The following is a 17409-nucleotide window of genomic DNA, read 5'->3' as shown; positions in this document are numbered from 1 at the left end:
CGTCCGACCTCCGGATGCCGACGACTTAAGTCACATAGTTCAACAGCCGGGAGAGTCAGCCAGGAAATTCTGGACAAGGTGATCATCGACTGCCCGGATGCCGAAGCCCTAGCGGCCTCTAAGCACAGCATCCGCGACGAATGGCTCGCCCAACGCCTCGGCCAAGAAAAGCCAAAATCCATGGCGTCCCTTACGACACTTATGACCCACTTTTGTGCGGGCAAAGATAGTTGGCTAGCCCATAGCAATCATAATGCAAGTGAACCTGTCACCTCCAAAGCCAAGAATAGCAACGACAATCCCCGACGCAACAGGCATAAGCGTCGAAACAATGGTGACAATACTAATGACACAGCGGTCAACGCCGGATTCAGTGGCTCCAAGTCCGGTCAGCGGAAGAAGCCATATAAAAGGAACAATCCGGGCTCTTCCAGGTTGGACCACATACTCGATCGTCCATGTCAGATCCACGACACCCCTGATAAACCAGCCAATCACACCCACCAGAGTTGTTGGATCTTTAAACAGGCCGGCAAGTTAAAGGACGAAGACAAGGAGAAGGGGTCGCAAAGCGAGAATGACGATGAGGAGCCCCGTCCCCCGAACACAGGGGGACAGAAGAAGTCCCCCCCGGGGGTTAAAATGGTGAACATGATATACGCTACCCATATACCCAAAATGGAGCGCAAACGAGCGCTCAGGGACGTCTACGCGATAGAGCTAGTTGCCCCAAAATTCAACCCATGTCATCCTGTTCGATCACCTTCGATCGCAGGGATCATCCAACAAGTATCCGTCATGGAGGTTCAGCCGCATTGGTCCTCAACCCAATCATTGATGGGTTCCACCTCACGCGAGTCCTCATGGATGGTGGCAGCAGCCTCAACCTGCTCTGTCAGGATACAGTCTGCAAAATGGGCATCGACCCATCAAGGATCAAGCCCACAAAAACTACCTTTAAAGGAGTAATACCAGGTGCAGAAGCCCGCTACACGGGTTCAATCACATTGGAAGTTGTCTTCTGATCTCCGGACAACTTCCGAAGCGAAGAATTGATCTTCGACATCGTCCCCTTCCGCAGTGGCTATCACACACTGCTCAGATGAACTGCATTTGCTCGATTCAATACAGTGCTACACTATGCTTATCTCAAAGTTAAGATACCCGGACCACGCGGTGTCATAATAGTCAATGGAAACACGGAGTGCTCCCTCCGTACTGAGGAGCACACCGCGGCCCTAGCAGCAGAAGTATAGAGCAGCCTTATCAAGCAGAACCTTAATTCAGCGGCCAAGCTCCCGGACACTGTCAAAGGAGTCCGTACTAATCTACAGTAGGACGGTCCAGCCCGTCAGGAGCTCGACTAGCAATTCGGCCTCTGTCTTAGTCCCGACCAAATGGCGGCGTACGTACCGCGCGTACATAACTACGCACTCAAAATACCATGGGCATAGACGGAGGCTGTCGGTGTCAAAACCGGCGGATCTCGGGTAGGGGGTCCCGAACTTTGCATCTAAGGTGGATGGTAACATGAGGCAGGGGAGACGATGTTTTACCCAGGTTCGGGCGTCCTGCTTGATTTATTCTTGATGATATGAGTATTACAAGAGTTGATCTACCACGAGATCGGAGAGGCTAAACCCTAGAAGCTAGCCTATGGTATGATTGTATGTTGTCCTACGGAGTAAAACCCTCCGGTTTATATAGACACCGGAGGGGGCTAGGGTTGCACAAGGTCGGTGACAAAGGAGGAGATATACATATCTGTATTGCCTAGCTTGCCTTCCACGCCAAGTAGAGTCCCATCCGGACACGAGACGAAGTCCAATCTTTTATCTTCATAGTCCAACAGTCCGGCCAAAGGATATAATCCGGCTGTCTGGATACCCCCCAATCCAGGACTCCCTCAGTAGCCCCCGAACCAGGCTTCAATGACGATGAGTCCGGCGCGCAGTATTGTCTTCGGCATTGCAAGGCGGGTTCTTCTCCATCTTTCGAACGTTTGTAAAGCAGTGTCCGGTCCCATAAATGTTTGGACCTCTTGGCTTCTTTGCCCAATAATGGCTTTCTCCTGTCTGTCGAATGAATACGAGGTGCCAGGGTGTTTTTACATTCGCCCCCCTAGCCAGATAAATAAATTGTCTATTAAAGGGATGGGGATCCTTAGATCCGATCCATACCATCCTCCCCCAGCGAGAGTCCATCAGAGCGCGTTCCGGAAAGATCCATTCCAGCATGGCCGACCTCCGCAGCTCCTCCTCCTACCCCCGAAGCCCTAAGCCCGGTGATTGGGAGAGGTGTTCAGTCCCACACAGTCGTTTAGTAGAACTGCAGACTAAGGGATTTCTCCATCTGGCATACATGGTGCCCGTTCGAGCCGGGCTTGCCACCTACAATGGCGGGGAGCAAGTGGAGAGCTTTCCCTGTCCCTCTATGGGGGAACGGGTCTGCCTTGTTCCCTATCTATTAAGGGGACTCGGATTTCCAATTCATCTGTTCCTCCGCGGGCTCCTGGAGTTCTATGGCCTCCAATTACACAATTTCACCCCCGCCTCCATCCTACATATCGCCGGCTATGTTGCTCTCTGCGAGTTGTTCCTGGGCTACGAGGCTAACTTTGAGCTGTGGAAAAGGCTATTTTGCCTCGTCCCTCGCACACAGAGGGGGTCACTTTATCAAGTGGGCGGAGCCGAAATATGGCACATCGCCGATACCGGATACCTATCCGGTACTCGAAGAAGTCATCCGAAGACTGGCCTTCAGAATGGTTTTATATGGAGGATGTTCCCCTTCCGGACCCTGTTAGGCGCGGTCTTCCTGAGTTCAACAATGTTCCTCTGAAGAAACGCCGAAGTTGGCACCCACGGAGCCCCCAGGTGGAAGACAATGATGAAGTCCTCTATCTGATGAACCGAATTAATGCACTGGCTCGATCAGGATTGACAGTAATCGAAGTTATGTCGATCTGCATAATGCGGGGTGTGCAACCACTTCAATATCATGGGCACCCCTTCTGGTGTTATAACGGGGCGGATGACGCCACCCGCTGCGGGCGTAAGGGTCCGGACAATGCTGCCGCTTTAGCAAACTGTCTGAATTGTTCAAGGGCGAGGAAGAGGAGTTCACCCGCATCAAGCCACGGGATGGATTCTCCATGTACAATCCTCCAAGCTGGGTAAGTTATATCTCCCTATTCCCATTTTCCTGCATTCTTTGTCGTAAGTATTCACCTTGCCACTTTGCGGCAGGAACTGCGAAAAGCCATAAAGGAGGTCAGTAGCCCTTCTCCACAACCAGAGGACCCTGAACGGGCCCTCGACTCTGGACTTGAAGAAGATCCGGTTATATTCGTGGAGCTGATAGACCGGCAGTTCTATCGGTTAAGCTGCGATGATGCCATGGTGGCCATTACGACCGACTATCCCGGACTGCTCCCTGCATCGCACATAAGAAAAACCAAAAATCCCAACTCCAAAACTAGGATCCCCTTTTAGACACTTCACCCACCATATACACATGGCATTTTTTACAGGGAAGGCATTCGGGACGCGCCAACAAGAGGCACTGAGGCCGGGTAGGCCAAAAAGGAAGGCGGTCAGGACGGAGACGCCGGCACAAAGGTATGACAAACCCCGCTCCGTGGTTGTCGTCTTTCTCGAAATGTAATGACGCCCATGTTTCTTTAACAGAAAAAATGCTCGCCGGAATATGTCCGGTGATGTTACTAATCACGCTTCCACCAGCCGGGCGCCAGGACCGGACATAGAGGCGGAAGCCGATATGTGGCGGGCGCCGGATAATCCCCCTACAGAGGATGCGGATAGATTATCCACTACAAACTCAAAGGTGGAAAGAACCATGAATCATAGGCGCCGCCGGGCCATACTCCGTGATGCTTGTTTCTCACCAGAGGCATTTGATGCCTTCAATTCTAGAGAGGCGTATCTCCGAGCTGCTCAAGATGGTCTAGCCAGAGCCACGGATCAGTATGTAAAGGATGTATGGGTAAGTAAATCTGACGATTTATATGTATCAGTAGCCCCTGAGACTTGGAACAGTTAACAGAACTGATTTAAGGATCATCTTTATTGTGCAGGTTCTTGCAGAGAAGAATACTAGGCTGTCACAGGAGCTAGAGGAATGCAAGACCCAACTGCGGGCTGCTGTGGCCGCATTGCAGGAACCGAAAAAGTCACCTGTTGGTAACATTTACTTTAAAGAATGATGGTTACCATATAATGTGCGGCATGGCTGTAGATCTAACAATAGATGTTGTAGATGAATCTGGAGAAAATCCAGAGGACCAGCATGTTATGTGACAGCTAGAGGCTGGCAAACGCGTGCTGACTGAGGTTAGGCGAGAGAAAAACAATCTCCAAGACACCAATATTAAGCTGAGCGTGGAACTAAAAGACGTTTGAGGCCAGCTTGCAAACTCCGAGAAGGAGAATAAGCGGCTTCGGCGCAACATTTTCAGTAAGTGCTTGAACGAATCCTTTTAAAGGAGTTCGGCGAAGAAGCCGACTAACATCGTTATGTCTGTAGGTATGCTGACGGGACGTCCCGCGGAGGAAATGCCCGGGTCTGCGGGTGATCTTCTATCTGAGCTGTCACATATGCACAAACAAGTTCGGCAGGTGATGCAGGGTGTTGCCCAGGCCTTGTGGTCATCCGTCTCCCTGCCAGAGGGCGTTGCAGAGCTTGCGGAGAAGCTCAAGGGAGCACGGCGGCGCTTCCGATTATGGAAGATATCGGCCTGCCGACAGGGTGCCAGAGAAGCCTGGGCCATGGTGAAGATGCGGTATACCAAGGCAGACCCAAATCACATGGCCGAGGTCGGACATGTGGGGCCCGACAGAAAAGAGATCCCCGTTAGCTTAGTTTATGAGCAAGTAGAATTAGCCGCAAAGTATTCCCAGCAGGATTCTAAGCTAGACCGCCTGTTGGATGGTATAGAAGAGGAATTTAGTCAGTCTGCATGACTATGTAATGAAAGTGACATGTACAATGCCTTCTAGCCGGATTGTAGATCATTTGTCTTGGCGGACCTTTTCGCTTCAACCTCGGGACCCGATAGTCCGGAGTGTATCCGAATACCCGCTCAGTTATATAAGAACTGGGGTATGCATGGAGACCAGGCGTAGGGGTCATTAGTGCTTGAACAGACAAGTGCCCAACTAGTTATGTTATATTACATGGGTAGTAAGAAACATCTTCCAGGGAGAATAGTTCCATTAAGGGTTCCTTTCCCTGGGTAAGCCTGCCCTAAAGTGCATGTCCGGACTACGATAGGAAACGCAGGAAAAACATCTGGGGGCAGATATGGACAATAAATACAAATCATCTTTTGCTCACTGACCGAATATTCCCTTAAGAACACTAGCTTTCGGCTTCACTCAGTCTGAGGTACACATCTGGCTGACCCGGCAGTAACAACCGCAGAGGTGCTCCCCTTATGCCCTAGCCGAATTAACGGGAACGTAGGGCATAAATACAAGAGCCAGGCAACCCAGCTTGGCCAAAACTTAAGTCATATCGATGCATATAATGGAGAAAAAATGTACATGCGGAAGCATGACACATGTTCGGGGCCTGAGGCCCAGATAAATAATTAAGCTTCTATGAAAGAAGCCCCCAGGTATTATGAGCGTGGCTAGCGCATCTATAATGTGCAAGCGAGGCACAAGTTGGCCCTTAAAGGCTTAGAGAAATAATAAAACAAAGGAAGAAAGAAAAACAAGACAGATAATGTATATGCAAAAATGGACAAAGGGAGGGGACGAACATAGGGCCCGGCGCTAGGCGTAGAATCTTCGGAGCCTGGCCGCGTTCCATGGGTTCGGCTCGAGTCGACTACTCGATGCATCCCGCAGTCGGTACGCTCCACCGGTCAGAACTTGGTCAATAATGAAGGGACCTTCCCATTTGGGCTCGAGCTTGTTCTTTTTCTTATCCGGTGGGCGTAGAACTAGTTCGCCAACGTTATAAGTTTTGGCACGTACTTCTCTGCTTTGGTATCTGCGAGCCTGTTGCTGATAAAATGCGGAACGGGTTTTGGCTACATCGCGCTCCTCCTCCAGGGTGTCCAGACTGTCCTGCCGATCGAGCTCGGCTTCTCTTTCTTCGTACATGCGCACTCGAGGTGAGTCATGAATTATGTCACAGGGCAAGACTGCCTCTGCGCCGTACACCATAAAGAAGGGTGTGTATCCGGTACTACGATTCGGCATGGTCCGCCGCCCCCAGAGTACAGAGTCAAGCTCCTCTACCCAGTGTGTGTTAGACTCCGTTAAGGAACGCAATAATCTGGGTTTAATGCCACTCATTATAAGACCGTTTGCTCGCTCGACTTGGCCGTTGGTTTGTGGGTGATAGACTGAAGCAAAATTGAGCTTGATGCCCATTTTGCTACACCAGAGTTTTACCTCATCGGCTGTGAAGTTTGTGCCATTGTCAGTGATGATGCTGTGGGGGACGCCATAACGGTGTACGGCCCCAGATATGAAGTCTATCACTGGTTCGGATTTGGCTATTTTAACAGGTTTGGCCTCTATCCATTTGGTGAATTTATCCACCATGACCAGTAAGTATTTTTTCTTGTGGGTTCCCCCTTTAAGGGGCCCAACCATGTCAAGCCCCCAGACCGTGAAGGGCCACGTAATGGGGATTGTTTGGAGGGCGGTGGGTGGCATGTGGCTTTGATTAGCAAAGAGCTGGCAACGGGCGCAACATTGGACCAAGTCATGTGCATCTACCCGGGCCGTTGGCCAATAGAATCATGGACGAAAGGCCTTGCTTAGAAGAGCCCAGGCTGCGGCGTGGTGACCGCCGAGTTTGGCGTGGATTTCTGCCAAAAGGTTCCGCCCTTACTCTTCGGTGATCCACCTTTGAAGGACTCCGGTAGTGCTTTTTTTATACAATTATCCCTCGTGGACCCTGTAGGCCTTAGATCGCCGCACTATGCAGCGTGCCTCATTTTGGTCCTCTGAAAGTTCCTGCCTAGTTAGGTAGGCCAGGAATGGTTCTGTCCACGGGGCTATAATGGCCATTATTACGTGGGCTGAAGGTGTGATTTCGGTGGCGGAGCCTCCGATTGTGTCAGAGTGTTCGGTATCGGGCATTTTGGTCGGGTCCGGACTATGGTTACCGGTGTCCCCTTCCCATACTACGGATGGCTTGAACAGCCTTTCCAGAAAGATGTTGGGGGGGCGCATCGCGTTTTGCGCCAATGCGGGCGAGGATATCCGCCGCCTGATTGTTTTCCCGAGCCACATGGTGAAATTCGAGCCCCTCGAACCGAGCTGACATTTTTAGGACGGCGTTTTGGTAGGCCGCCATTTTCGGATCCTTGGCGTCAAAGTCTCCATTTATTTGGGATATTGCAAGGTTTGAATCCCCGCGCACCTCCAGGTGTTGAATGCCCATGGAGACTGCCATCTGAAGACCATGCAACAAAGCGTCGTATTCGGCTGCGTTGTTGGAGTCTGTGTACAATATTTGCAGTACGTACTAAACGGTATCTCCGGTTGGGGACGTCTGGACGACGCCAGCCCCTAGACCAGCCAGCATTTTAGAACCGTCGAAGTGCATGATCCAATTGGAGTATGCGCCGTACTCTTTAGGGAGTTCGGCCTCCGTCCATTCGGCGACAAAGTCGATCAATACTTGCGACTTAATGGCTCGTCGAGGTTTGTATGTTATGTCAAACGGGAGGAGCTCAATAGCCCATTTGGCAATCCGGCCCGTAGCGTCGCGGTTGTTTATAATATCATTAAGTGGCACTTCCGAGGCTACTGTAATCGAACACTCTTGAAAGTAGTGTCGCAGCTTCCGGGATGCCATGAATACTGCGTAGGCTATCTTTTGATAATGTGGGTACCGTGATTTGCATGGAGTGAGGACAGTGGATACATAGTATACCGGCTTTTGAAGAGGGAATTTATGTCCGTCAGCTTCTCGTTCGACGACGAGCACGGCGCTTACAACTTGATGGGTTGCCGCAATGTACAACAACATTGGTTCGCCGATGTTTGGCGCGGCCAAGATTGGGTTGGTTGCCAAAATGGCCTTTATTTCTTCCAATCCGGTTGTGGCAGCATCCGTCCACTCAAAGTGTTCGGTGCGCCGGAGGAGGTGATAAAGGGGTAAAGCCTTTTCTCCTAAGCGGGAGATAAAGCGGCTTAGAGCTGCCACGCATCCTGTTAACTTCTGGATTTGTTTGAGGTCTGTTGGGGTAGACAACTATGACAAAGCTCGGATTTTGTCCGGGTTAGCTTCAATACCTCTACTAGAGACAATGAAATCCAGGAGCTTTCCGGCTGGTACGCCGAAAACGCATTTTTACGGATTGAGCTTGATGTCTTATGTTCGGAGGTTGTCGAACGTGAGCCTCAAGTCGTCTATCAAAGAGTTGACGTGTTTGGTTTTGACGACCACATCGTCTACGTATGCCTCTACTGTTTTGCCGATTTGTTTCTCTAGACATGTCTGAATCATGCGCTGATATGTTGCGCCGACGTTTTTGAGCCCAAAAGGCATTGTGTTGAAACAGAAGGGACCGTATGGTGTGATGAATGCCGTTGCGGCTTGGTCGGACTCCGCCATCTTGATTTGGTGGTAACCGGAGTATGCGTCGAGGAAACACAATGACTCATGTCCTGCGGTAGCATCGATAATTTGGTTGATGCGGGGGAGGGGGAAGGGATCCTTTGGGCAAGCTTTATTGTGGTCCTTGAAATCGACACAAAGGCGCCAGGATTTATCCTTCTTTGGTACCATCACCAGGTTTGCTAGCCAGTCCGGGTGTTTTATCTCTCTGATGAATCCGGCCTCCAATAACTTGGCTAGTTCCTCTCCCATGGCCTGTCTCTTAGGTTCGGAGAAACGCCGAAGAGCTTGCTTAACCGGCTTGAATCCCTTTAGGATATTGAGGCTATGCTCAGCCAGCCTACGTGGGATTCCTGGCATGTCTGAGGGGTGCCAGGTGAATATGTCCCAATTCTCGCGCAGGAACTCTCGTAGTGCGGCGTCGACGGTGGGTTTTAACTGTGCCCCGATGGAGGCTGTTTTTGTAGGGTCCGTTGGGTGGACTTGGAATTTGACTATTTCATCCGCTGGTTTAAAAGAGGTGGACTTGGATCTCTTATCGAGTATCATGTCGTCCCTGTCCACTGTGGAGCGTAGCGTGGTTAGCTCCTCGGCCGAGAGGGCTTCGAATAATGCCTCGAGGGCCAGTGCGGTTGTTTTGTTTTCGGCTCGGAGTGTTGTGTCCGGATCACTAGCGAGGGTGATGATTCCGTTGGGCCCGGGCATTTTGAGCTTCATGTACCCATAATGGGGTACGGCTTGGAAGATTGTGAACGCTTCACGTCCTAAAAGGGCGTGGTATCCACTGCTGAATGGGGCCACTTGAAATGTAATTTCTTCGGACCTGTAATTCTCTGGCGTACCCAATACCACATCTAGTGTGATTTGCCCAGCGCATCGTGCCTCCCGACTAGGTATGATTCCCCTGAAGGTTGTGCTACTTTTCTCAATGCGGTTCCAGTCTATTTCCATTTTTTGAAGAGTTTCCTCATAGATGAGGTTTAATCCGCTGCCGCCGTGCATGAGTACTTTGGTGAGTCGAAAGCCGTCCACAATTGGACTGAGGACCAGTGCAGCTGGTGCTCGGGCTGTTCGGAATTTAGGTTCCACTACAAAAAAAGACACATCCATGACATATTGGGCCGAACGAAATTTTTTCTGTCATACATATGACACTTCCATGATGATAATTGTGACAAAACCCGGTATCATCATAGATGTAGTTGGCTCCTACTTCTATGAGAAAAAATCATGATAGAAAATGGGCTTTTTGTCCTGGGCGGGCCGGAGACGCAGCTGCATGACATTCTTTGGGCCGTCCATGACGGAAAAAACCGTGGTAGAAGCGAGGGGGAGGAAAATTTCGGGGAGTTCCCGGTTACGGTGGGAGGTCGGGTGCCGAGCGATGCGCGTTTCTCTCGTACACGTACGCGCGTGTGTGCGAGGCGTTGGCTCTAACTAAACTCGAGCGAGGCGTTGGGCTCTAACTGAACCCGAGCAATTTCACTGCAGGCTACGCATTACTGAACCCGTGCGATCGATCGATGGCTGTTAACTGAACCCGATCGAGCGATTCCTTCGCTACTGCTGCTAACTGAAGCCATTCGATGGGATGAACAGTGAGCGTTGCCGGGGGGGGTTGGATGAACAGTGAGCGGTGGCATTGCCTATGGATGAACAGGACCCCGTGGTGTGGTGGAGGGCTGGATGAACAGTAGACGGTGGAGGGGTGCCCGTGGAGGGGTGGATGAACAGGACCCCGTGGTGTGGAGGGCTGAATGAACAGTAGACGGTGGAGGGGTGGTTGAACAGGACCCCGTGGTGTGGAGGGCTGGATGAACAGTAGACGGTGGAGGGGTGCCCGTGGAGGGGTGGTTGAACAGGACCCCGTGGTGTGGAGGGCTGGATGAATAGTAGACGGTGGAGGGGTGGTTGAACAGTAGCCGGTGGAGTAGCGCGCGGTGGAGGCTGGATGAACAGGAGCCCGTGGAGGCTGGAGGAGGTCGACGGTGGAGATGAACAGTATCCCGTGGAGTCCCGTTTTGCGGTACGCCACACCCCTCCCGATGAACAGGACCCCCGTTTCGACCGTAGCGCTCCAACACAAGTCCGTTTCCTCCGTTTTGCGGTATGCCACACCCCTCCCGATCAACAGGACCCCCGTTTCGACCGTAGGAGGTCCGTTTCCTCCATTTTGCGGTACGCCAGACCCCTCTTGATGAACAGGATCCCGTTTCGAACGTGACTGGTGGAACACAAGGCCGTTTCCTCCGTTCTGCGGTACGCCAGGCCTCGTTTCCATCGCATGTTCCATCCAAGCCCTCCCGATGAACACGACGCATTCCGTTGCCTCCCCATGAACACGACGCATTCCGTTGCCTCCCCATGAACACGACGACGACGCTGTTTCTCCGTTCCGACCCAGCCATGTACACGAGTCCTGGCCGTACGTATGCGCGAGTAGGCGTTCGAGACCCCGCCCGTATGTACACATATGTGGCCGTATTTTCTTTCTTGCACCCTGGCCGCTGTACGTACGTGTACATGCTAGATGCGCGCCTCTACTACGACACATGCACGCCTCTACTACGACATGTGAGCGCCTCTACATCGACCAGTATGTGCATACACGTTAGCGACCAAAATGACAACGCTACGTACGCTTCGACCAGGTGGGTCCCGACTGTCAGGCACTTCCTTGCCTGCGAAGATGTAGCTGGTCGGTCCCAGCAGTCAGGGGGCGAATCGTTTTTTTTTCCCGGACGCACTTCCTTGCGTGCGAAGATGTAGCTGGTGGGTCCCAGCAGTCAGGGGGCGAATCATATTTTTCACGAAATACGGTGGCCCGTCCGGTGGGTCCCCGCTGTCAGGTGGAGGAATAATTATTTTGCGCATAATAAGGAGGCACTTCCTTGCGGCTGCCATGGACCCAGCTGTCAGCCTATCCACGTACAGTACTCTTCCGATGGAAGTCGGTCGTTGACCACGTTGACCACGCAGCGCCGAGAGCACGAGGGCGGTGGTCTGGACGATGGCGAGGCCTACGAAGGGGACGACACGGAGCCGGGGAAGACGCAGCCGTGGAAGCCTGCGCGCAGAGGAGTACGAGGGTTCACTGGTTTGGCTGCGGTGTGAGGCTGTCGTCGCCGTAGATTAACAAGGGGTGTGGGTGAGTAGAGGGATGGCCTGGCCAGCGGTGGGAGTAGTACGGGGCGGTGAGGCCTCCGCGGCAGCACAGCCGGCCACGGGAGGCAGGAGCAGGCGACACGACCAGCCGTTGGATGGACATCATACGATCACTGCAGCTAGCATCGTTTATACTGACTAAGTTGACAAAGCCCTTGGTACGCGTTAACTTAGTAGGCCCACAGCTCAGATTTGGCAGAGAACATATAGCCCATTTGCGATTTGTAAGAATGTACAGCCCATTTTTTTAATTCTAATGGAATTTACTACAGCCCATTTACAGTTTGTTAAAAGTATAGCCCAACTTCTAGCTAGGACAACGATTAATAATTTCAAACAACCGCTCAAAACAGAATTCAAAAAAAAATCCCACATTTTGATGGGATCCGAAATATTTGTATCCGAAATTTCTAGTGAGGTTAAATATAATTTCAAAATAAAGTTGTATTACGTTAAAATCCAATGAAATATTGCGCGCGCAACAAGTAATGAAATTAAAATTTTCAAATTCCAAAAATAATATATTTTTCAAACTAATTACGTGTTTGGTGCATAGTAACTGTCCAGTTATTATAATTACATCCCATTTATTATTTCTTAAAGTCCATTTTCTTGTTAAGCCTAATGCATACCTCCTAGGAAAGTTTACAGCCCAGCGGGGCGGAGAATAACAAGTTGACCCGGATATTGTGTACAACTGTCGGCCCAGTTGCATTGCTGATGTTGAAAAAAAGCTATTTTTATACACACATTAAAAAAATTGTATAGATAAGGAACATTTTTTATACACACATTTAACAATTTTTAAATACATGATTAACACTTTTTAAAACATATTTTTTAGTCAACAGTGGGCCCACAGCGAGCGGAGGAGGTCACAATACACATATTTTTTAAATACATGATTAACACTTTTGCAAAAACAATTAGCCCACAGCGAGCCAATTAGCTCCAGTCGGCCCACAGTGGGCCGACAGGGGCCAGTCGGCCAGCTATAGGATGACTGGAATCCAATCGGCCTGCTGTGGGCCGACTAGGCCCAACCGGCCAGCTATAGGATGACTGGAATCCAATCGGCCTGCTGCGGGCCGACTAGGCCCAACCGGCCTGCAGCGGGCGGACGGTGTATTATTTTTGAAAAAAATTTACCCAGCGTAATATTTATGAAAATTAATAAAAAATATATTTAAGAAAAAATTACGAAAAAAGGCCTGTGTGGTACAGTACAGCCTAACATGGTTACTCAGCCCAGATTCAGTGACGCCGGAAAGGCCCAAACAAGGCTTCTGTACAATTTTTTGAAGTCACTGAGCTCAATTAATAACTTAAGAAAAAAGTTAGATTACAGTGGAACCTAATTAAAAGCTGTCACGAGCAAATAAATAATTCAACGCGTCCCACTTGCGCATGTGTGTGTGTGAGAGAGAGAGAGAGAGGTAGAGAGAGAGACCCATCGGCCGATGCTCGTAAATACATCTTTCAGCCATATGCACTGCTGATGCTCAGTAAAAACTTATGTAGTTGACACAATCATATAGAACATCATAGCACACTGAACTTGCATACAAAAATTTCATGCAGGCGGCACAATCAGGATGGAAGCAGTGGATCGCTACGGGAAGGGCTACGTTCAAACCAACGAAGTCGTATATAACGGTTCATCGTCTTTATCAATGACGGGTAAATATCTTGAATGTTGTGCAAAGAAAACAGACACACAACACAATAAGTTCTCCTAGCACATTAAGTTGACGTACGACCCTTTCTAAAAAAAGTTCAGGTACAAAATTAGAACAGGTCACAATCAAATGTACTGGCATATCAGTGCTTCACACCCATAGCTCGGATTTAACTAGTATCTGACAAGATTCAGTTGTTACCTCAAATTAGAGCACATCCAGGCAGCCAGCCCTGCCTCTTCTCCCAAAGAAGCAGTGGCCCCCGCCGCGCGATGGAGTAGGCCCTGTGCCATCCATCGTTCCGAGCAACACGGGGAAAGTCTGACGTTGACTCCTGTAATGGACGTCGTTGACAGACCCTGGCACCAGCGGCGGTGGCAGGACTTCGATTGATGGATTGACCACTTCTTCGACATGCACAAACACTCGATACAGGCACATCCCAAACGCGGTCCGCGGAGGCCTTGGTGGCGACGAATAGTACAACCCCGGTTCCTGCACCGGTATCTCAACACCAATCACCTTCGGTATGGTGGACGGCTTCTTCATCCATGCCATAACTGTCAGAGCCTAGCTGTCTGGAGGAACAAACATACTTACGAGCTCACCTCCAAGGTCGTTGATAAGCTCGTTCATGGACTCGCTGTTCCAAGCATGTCGAGGCATGCCGTGGAAGGTAAGCTTAGTTAAAAACTCAAGCTCAGAGGGCACTGAGCCCCATCCTGGGTGCCACCGATCAAAGCTCACCAGCGCGCCATCACAGAGCAAACGCCAGGAAGATTCGAACACACGACTGCAGTCGAAAGTTGTCCGGAACCTGACGAAGAAATCAGCCAGTGGCGGACAGACTTTGACGAGCAAGTCACTTATTTGGATGTCATGCGCAATGCCAAGAGCTTTGACAAGGTCATCCGGCGAGATGGGAGGCCGGTCGCTGTTGATGGTTACCATCAGCACTTTGCCGGCAAACTGGTCGTCAAGCGCCGCCATGCCACTGTTGAGCGATAGCACACAGCGACCGAAGGCAGGACGGACCTCAGGATCTCTGGCTCGGAGATCCGCGTTGACCGGTGACATGATAGTGCGCTTGAGTACAGGGAGTACAGGAGGGGATTTGGGGGAACTGGAGTAGGAATCGAGATTCCAGAGGTGGGGGAGGGGCGGGAGAGTGCGGATGAAAAGGTAGTGTCAGTGTCAAAACCGGCGGATCTCGGGTAGGGGGTCCCGAACTGTGCGTCTAGGCGGATGGTAACAGGAGGCAGGGGACACGATGTTTTACCCAGGTTCGGGCCCTCTTGATGGAGGTAAAACCCTACGTCCTGCTTGATTAATATTGATGATATGGGTAGTACAAGAGTAGATCTACCACGAGATCAGAGAGGCTAAACCCTAGAAGCTAGCCTATGGTATGATTGTTGTTCGTCCTACGGACTAAAACCCTCCGGTTTATATAGACACCAGAGAGGGCTAGGGTTACACAGAATTGGTTACAATGGTAGGAGATCTACATATCCGTATCACCAAGCTTGCCTTCCACGCCAAGGAAAGTCCCTTCCGGACACGGGACGAAGTCTTCAATCTTGTATCTTCATAGTCCAGGAGTCCGGCCGAAGGTATAGTCCGGCTATCCGGACACCCCCTAATCCAGGACTCCCTCAGTAGCCCCTGAACCAGGCTTCAATGACGACGAGTCCGGTGCGCAGATTGTCTTCGGCATTGCAAGGCGGGTTCCTCCTCCAAGTACTTCGTAGAAGATTTTGAACACAAAGGTAGTGTCCGGCTCTGCAAAATAAGTTTCCACATATTGCCATAGAGAGAATAATATTTACACAAATCTAATCTGCTGACGTATTCCATAGCGTGACATCACACCACGGCCAAGTCTTTATTCGAATCGTTTTACTGTTCTACCTCAGCGCGTTTAGCGAGGTGATTTCCTTGGCACGTCTTGTCAAAGCAGAGATCGTGTCCCATTATTCAGGGATTCTCATCAATACGGGGGTGGGTAACCCAACCACGCCATTGATTACGACGCTTGGGAGATAAGCAAGTTTTACCAGGCTGGTGGGGACGCGTAGTCGCGTCCACCCATATAAGGGGATAAGGATCCACCTTCTCATCCACGCCTTCTTCCTCCTTTGCCTATCCATTTCCGCGCACTCAAGCTCCAGCGCCCAAGTCCGCACACCCCACCTCAACCTTCTCCAGCCATGTCCAGAGCGGGAGGCAAGTGGATGGTCTCCTCCGTCACGGAGGGACACATCAAAAGACCGAGGAAGGCCGGATACTTGTCTAACGACATTGCGCACCGGCTTCCCGAAGATGGGCAGCTCATCCCCACCCCTAGGCCCCATGAGAGGGTGGTGTTCCTCCCTCATTTCCTCCGCGGACTGGGCTTCCCTCTCCACCCATTTGTCCGGGGGCTCAAGTTCTACTATGGCCTGGATTTCCACGATCTGGCCCCGAACTTTGTCCTCAACATCTCAGCGTTCATCGTCGTGTGCGAGGCTTTCTTCCGCATCCGCCCCCATTTCGGCCTATGGCTCAAGACTTTCAATGTCAAGCCGAAGGTGGTGCGCGGCACCTAGGCGGAGTGCGAAGGCGCCATGGTGGGCAAGATGCCCAACGTCCTATGGCTCGAGGGCTCCTTCGTGGAGTCCCTAAAGGGGTGGCAATCGGGGTGGTTTGACATCACCGAGCCACGCGACCCTGAATGGGTCGTAGCCCCCGAGTTTCGATCCGGGCCCCCTACGCGGCTCGCCTCCTGGAAAGAGACGGGCCTGTCGTGGGGTAAAAAAGGAGAGCTGACCGGACTCCAAACATGCGTCCAAACCCTGGTGGACAAGAAGCTCAAACTTGTCAACGTAGTCCAGGTTATGCTCATCCACCGGACCCTCCCGTGTCAACAACGGGCCTTCAGCCTGTGGGAGTTCGACCCGGCGCGGCACCGAACTCTGAGCAGGCTCTTAGACATGACGTACGAAGATGCCTGGAGGTGCTTTTCAAGGGCGCCGAGGCCCCCGCATCCGCTACCGAGGATTACGGATTCAGCACGCAGCGTCACGCTCGTGCGGTAAGCTGTTTTTACCTTTTACAGGGTATTTAGTTTTTCATAGTTTGACTCCATGCGGGATCTAAGCTCTCTTACTTTTGACAGGATTGGCAGGAGACGTCCGGACAGATCAACTGTCTGGCTCCTTTGCCCGAAGGCCCAGCAGACGCTCGTTTGGCGAAGCTGCTGGTCCCGGCACCCTATGTGGTGCCGGAGAAGAAGGCCAAGAAGAAGGCCATGGGGACTCGAAAGAGTGCCCGGCGCCAGGAGGTGTCGGATTCATCATCCGACGACTCCAAGGCGCACTCCTCCCATGAAGACGAGGAGGAGGAAGAAGAGACCTCTCCCCCTCCAGCGGGGGAGGGAAGAAAAGGAAGGCCGCCCCAACTGGGAGGCCGAAGGGTCCAAGAAGGGGAAGACCCCTCCTCCGGACTACTCCACCAACGCCGACGACGGCGAAGAGGAGTGGCCGCACAGGGCCAATCCCCTGGCGAGATCGTAAGTATCCGGATACCAGAGTGATTCATAGTATTCCCTCATTGCACAGCTTTTCCTTACATCGAACATGTTTATGCAGTCCACCCAAAGACCGGCTTGACATGTCGTCAAGCGGTTCCCTGGATTCGTCAGATGTGAATTCACTTCCGACGGCTACCTCCCCCCATCCTACGGACGACGCCGAGGCGGAGTCCCAACAAGTTCCGAGCCAGGAGGAGGTGGTCCTGGAGGCGCCGCAAGGCGACCTCCCGGACTCCAAGCATGAAGGGGATAGAACTCCCAAGGGTTCTAAGTCCGGCTTTGAGCCGGACACCGCGCCGGAACCTTCGACGGTTCCAGACTCCGGTAGGCAGCCTCTTTCCAAGAGGAGCAAGCCTACCGAACCGGTGACCTCCGTCCAACCGGAGG

The sequence above is a fragment of the Triticum urartu genome, chromosome 3A, assembly GCF_056163025.1.
Source record: "Triticum urartu cultivar PI428250 chromosome 3A, HENAU_Tu73, whole genome shotgun sequence".
Taxonomy (NCBI): Eukaryota; Viridiplantae; Streptophyta; class Magnoliopsida; order Poales; family Poaceae; genus Triticum; species Triticum urartu.
The sequence above is the reverse complement of the archived record's forward strand: the minus strand, read 5'-3'. Positions refer to the sequence as shown.